General features: G+C 40.8%; 1 non-coding gene across 1 annotated transcript; it reads left to right on the forward strand.

The window, feature by feature from the left end:
- Positions 1-4185: 4185 nt before the first annotated feature.
- On the forward strand, positions 4186-4258 carry TRNAR-CCG. The gene has a single exon. It is a non-coding gene; the product is annotated as a tRNA-Arg (tRNA).
- Positions 4259-5811: the final 1553 nt, after the last annotated feature.

Raw genomic sequence — 5811 nt, forward strand, 5'->3', positions numbered from 1 at the left:
GTAATCCTTTGGTATGGTACTGAATAAATTAATTTAGGTAGTATAATTATTTTTATTATATTGACTTTACTTATAAACAATTCATACTTCTCCAATTATTTGAATCTGTTTTTGTGTAAAAAGTGTTTCATAATTATATCTATATAGTTTGTGTGTATATGCCTTGGCCAGTAGTCTCCATTTCAACTCAAGTTAATACTAGGCATGGAATTGAGAGGCTGTATATGAAGGCCTGGTAAAACTCAATGAGAAGGGGGCAGCTAGGTGGCACAGTGGAAAGAGCACCAGCCCTGGATTCAGGAGGACCTGAGTTCAAATCTGGCCTCAGACACTTACTAGCTGTGTGACCTTGGGCAAGTCACTTAACCTTCATTGCCCAACCCCCAAAAACCCCAACAAACCAAAAACTAAATAAATTCAATGAGAGAACATGAGTGTGATGGGATTTCTTGCTACAATGTAAGAAATGACCAATATGAAGGATTCAAAGAAATATGGGAAGGCTTATATGAACTGATACACAGTAAAATAATAAAAATTAGGAAAACAATATACCTGCTAGGAAAATAATATAGCTATAGTCAGTTTCACCTGACTATAACAGTTTAAAAGGAACAAAACTGAATGATATGGTATAATAATAATAAAGAAGAAAATGCACCTATCTCCTTTCACTGCAGAGGTGGAATATTTAGCCTACCATCAGACTCTGAATGGGTTGGTTGGTTTGATCAGGCCTCTTGAAAATTAATGTGATATAAAAGCAGAAGGCATTCATGTGAAAGAATGATTGGATGAAAACCATTTATTAAATGTCTACAATGTGCCAGAGGCTGGGAATAAAAATACAAAAGTATGACAGTCTCTGTTTTCAAGGTGCTCAGATTCTATGTAGACAGATATTATTTATCTCTAATAGGAAGACTGTTGTTGTTTGTCCTTCAATCTCGAAGAGGATCATGACATAGGGAGGTGATGCTATGACTTGCAGTGAATTGGATTTAAGTGAGGCAGAACTGTGCACGGTCACCAACCTCACTTTCTCCTCCCGAGTGATCTAGGTTCAATGGCAAGATATAAATGTGAACGAGTGGAGATGTTCCCAGATGCCGTGGAAGATGTTGGCCTTTTTAAGTTACTAGGTTGTTGTTGTTGCTTATCCTTTGTTCTAGAAGAGGACCATGACATCAGCAGATGATGTCATGATTTGTAGTGAATTGGATTTAAGTGAAGCAGGGCTGTAGTCACCAGCTTCATGCTCTCCTCCAGTGGCAAGATATACATCAGGATGACTAGAAATGGCCCCAAATGGTTAAGGAAATCATTGTTATGTGACTTGCTGAGGAGCACACTGGTAGTGTCAAGTGTTTGAGACTAGGATTTGAACTCAGTTCCTCCTGACTCCAGGACCAGTGCTCTATTGATTGAGCCAGCTGCCCTTAAGGCTAGGTAAGGAATGAGGCAAAGAATGGCCTCCTTTACCTAGTCAGAATAAATAGGGGAAGTAAAGAAGGAGGGAGGGAAGGAAGGAAAGGCGGGGGGGGGGGGGGGGGGGGGGGGGGGGGGGGGGGGGGGGGGGGGGGGGGGGGGGGGGGGAAGAAGGCCCTTAAGGTTTCTGGCCAAAACAGAAGCAATTGATATTTACTCTGTTCTGAGCCATTAAAAGGCCAAACATCCACCAATGAGGCTTGGCCTGGGACCTATTGTTGGCCAATCTATGAGAGTCAGAGTGATTTAGGGTTAAGGCATGGTCCTTAACAAACTCTATGAAAAAGAGAAAAGGAAAAAAATACAAAAAAATATTTATAGCAACTCTTTGTGGTAGCTAAGAATTGGGAATTGAAGGAATGCCCATCAATTAGGGAATGACTGAACAAGCTGTGGTATATGATTGTAATGGAATGTTATTGTGCTATAAGAAATGACAAGCAGGATGATTTCAGAAAAACCTGGAAAGATTCCTATGAACTAATGTATAGTGAAATGAGCAGAATCAGGAGAACATTGTGCACAGTGACAGCATTATTGTTCTATGAGCAATTGTGAATGACTTAACTACTTTCAGCAATACAATGATCCAAGATAATCCCAAAGGACTAATGATGAAGCATACTATCCACCTCCAGAGGAAGAACTGATGTTGACTGAGCACAGACTGAAGCATGATGTTTTGTGCTTTCTTTCTCTTTTTTTTTTACTTGAGTCTTTTTGTATAAAATTACTAATATGGTAATATTTTACATAATTGCACATGTATAACCAAAACTGGTTGCTTGCTGTTTCAAGGAGGGGAGAGGGGAGGGAGGGAATGAGAGAGGGATAGAATTTGGAACTCAAGGGGCAGCTAGATGGCGCAGTACAGTGGATAGAGCACCGGCCCTGGAGTCAGGAGTTCAAATCTGGTCTCAGACACTTAACACTTACTAGCTGTGTGACCCTGGGCAAGTCACTTAACCCCAATTGCCTCACTTAAAAAAAAATAATTTGGAACTCAAGACTTTAAAGAAAGAAAGAAAAAACAAACTCTAGGCCCTTGGTTTAAGCAATCAAAATTTATATTCCTTTGGGTACAGAACCAGCAGGTAAAGGTATGATTCCCTACATGGATAGAGGAAAGAGATGGAGAGGAGAAGGAGGAGGGAAAGGCAGAGAGAGGGGGAAGGGGGGAGCTGCATTACTCAATATTACTACAACAACATTCTGTAAGAGCATTAGGGAGACACAACACATATGAAGGCAGGGAAGAGAGTTTAGATCTGGGGCACCACAGATCTAAACTGGGGCTTTCTCATAAGGCAATGGATTGTCACACTCTTTTAGGTAATAATATTGTCTCCAGAGAAAGAGGTAGAAAGGATGTTGGAAGATGGAAGAGGCTGAAGAGCAGATGGCAAGATGCCTGAGATGATAGATAAGCATTGATTAAACGTTTACAATGTGTCTGACATATTGGATAGGGTGTGAAACATCGTCTGAGACTGCCTAAGTATAGTATTTTAGGTAAGTTTGCCAAGATCCAAAACGGAATCAAGTCAATAAAAATAATTCCAGAGGAGTGTAGGGACCACCACAAGGTTGTCCAGTTCCAGTCTGGCCCTTAGGGAGCTGGGCCTGGCCCTGGGGTATCTGTGGAGGCTGTAATTGACTCCATGGTAAACCCAGAAAGTGGGGTTTGCCCACTCTCAGAAAGTGGTAAAGGAAGTGACTCACCTCTAAGACTTTAGAATAAGAAACAAGGGAAATTGATAACATAAACAGTCAAGAAAATAATATACACAATGACTACAACATTGTAAATGGAAAAGAAAAACCAAAAAAGAAAAAGAAAAGGTCAAAATGTTGCCAAAAAAAAAAGTGGAGAAAAGAGACATGAGAAGACACTGCCACCCCCTTTGTGGGAGGTCCACAAGTATGCATGGTACGTGCATCGCACATTATTTTCAGACTCTTTCAATGTACTGATCAGTTATGCTGATTTTTCCCCTTTAAAAATTTTTTTTCGTCTTAAAATATCATTTGTTATATGGGGCTCTCTGGGATGGTAATGTTATTAAAAAAAAGACATCAATCAATGCTTGTTTTTAAAATGAAGAGAGGGAAGGAACGTTTGATTTAGCGCCGGAAGGACCTTAGTACAGATCACTTTAGCCCAACCTCTAGCTTTTTACACATGAGGAAGTGAGGTCCAAAGGTGAAATTTGTTCAGGGCCACACAATCAGAATTTGAACCCAGGTCTTATAACCCAAATTCAGTATGAGTTCTGGTCAGCTTGTAAGGAAGAGTGGGGGGAATTGGGCAATTGCCCTCTAAGGGAGCTGAGGCTTCCCTTTTGCGGCCAAAACCCTTCCGATATTTCGTTTCCTTTACCCTTTAAAAGAAAGACGTGCCTACAACCAAGAAGAGCTCCCGGCTACGGAAAAAGTGGGGGCAGAGGCAGTTGGCGGGGACACCTATCCTGGAGCCCGGAAGAGTCCGACACTCTAGACGCCCCAGAGGATGATGGTCTTTGTAGTTCTCGGCCTTTAGGGAGCAAAAGCAGCCCCGCCCGCTGCGGCCGCTTCTGCGGGGGCGGGTGGTCCTGAGATCTTAGAGCGGGAGAGCCAACGGAAACCGAACGTCAAGAGGCGTGGACAGAACTGACGGCGTCACGTAAGGGTTGTCTGCAAGATCGAAAGCAATGTGGTGACCCAGTGGCCTAATGGATAAGGCATCAGCCTCCGGAGCTGGGGATTGTGGGTTCGAGTCCCATCTGGGTCGTCCCGCTTATTTTGTGGCCTGGGTTCTTAAAATGTTATTTAGTCTATTAAAATATCATTTAGTTTAGGAGTTCTTAAAATGTCTTTTGCCATTCTAGTAGAGCCTCAGAGACATCGTAAATCCAAATTTATGAAGCCTTTAATTATGCAGTTTGCTTTTGCATTGCTTCATACAGTTAGCCGTATAGAAAGCAAAACCCAACTTCTGACTCTAAAAAAAGAGGTATTTAAGGCCAAGATTCAGAAAACTGAGATTTGCATAATGCATTTTTTAAAGATGGAATTTGGAACTGGTTATTTTAAGGTGACCCTAATCTTCTCCGTGAACTTTCAATCTTAGTTGTTTAATTAGACACACCTTCCCAACTTTCTGATAATTGACTTTTCCAATTTCTCCTCCAGGGAGGTTCCACAGGATGGGATTAGGGTGTTCAGAGGCTTTCTTTCAATATTAAACTGTTTTTAGGAGAGTCATGCCACTGTAAAAACAAAAATGCAGCTAGTAAAGATTTCTCTTTGGCAGGACAAAAAAAGTTTCTGCCTCCTCTTAACTGGGATCAACAGCAAAGTGCTCACAGTTTTGAAGGTATATTGGTTTGGACTATCAAATAAACCAATCAACAATCACCTACTAGTATTAGTATTAGTATTTTTTTTAATGTATAAGGTATTTTATTTTTTCCGTTACATGTAAAGATAGTTCTCAACTTTTGTTTATACAAGCTTTACAATTTCAGATTTTTCTCCCTCCCTCCCCTCTCTCCCCCCTCCCCTAGACAGCAGGTAATCTGATATAGGTTATATCTATATATCTCTATACATATACATATAGATATAGATATATACACACACACATATATACACATAATAACATTAATCCTATTTCTGCATTAATCCTGTTACAAGAGAAAAAATCAGAGCAGTGATGCAAAACCTCAAAATAGAAAAAAAACACAACAGCACTCAAAACAAAAGAAATAATATGGTTCAATCAGCATCTATACTCCACAGTTCTTTCTTTCTTTTTTTTTCTTGGATTTGGAGATCCTCTTCTATCATGAGTTCCCTGGAACTCTTCTGTACCATTGCATTGGTGAGAAGAATATAGTCCATCACAGTAGGTCAACACTCAATATGATGATACTGTGTACAATGTTCTTCTGGTTCTGCTCATCTCACTCATCATCAGCTCATGCAAGACCCTCCAGGTTTCTCTGAACTCTTCCTGCTCATCATTTCTTACAGCACAATAATATTCCATTGTATTCATAAACCACAACTTGTCCAGCCATTCCCCAATTGATGGGCACCCCCTCAACTTCCAATTCCTTGCTACCACGTAAAGAGCAGCTATAAATATTTTTGTACATGTGGGTCCCTTTCCCCCTTCCATGATTTCTTTGGGCAAAAGACCTAAAAGTGGAATTGCTGGGTCAAAGGGTATGCACAGCTTTATCGCCCTTTGGGCATAATTCCAAATTGCTCTCCAGAATGGTTGGATCAGCTCACAGCTCCACCAACAATGCATTAGTGTTCCAATTTTCCCACAGCCTC

This window comes from Dromiciops gliroides, chromosome 4, assembly GCF_019393635.1.
Source record: "Dromiciops gliroides isolate mDroGli1 chromosome 4, mDroGli1.pri, whole genome shotgun sequence".
Lineage (NCBI taxonomy): Eukaryota > Metazoa > Chordata > Mammalia > Microbiotheria > Microbiotheriidae > Dromiciops > Dromiciops gliroides.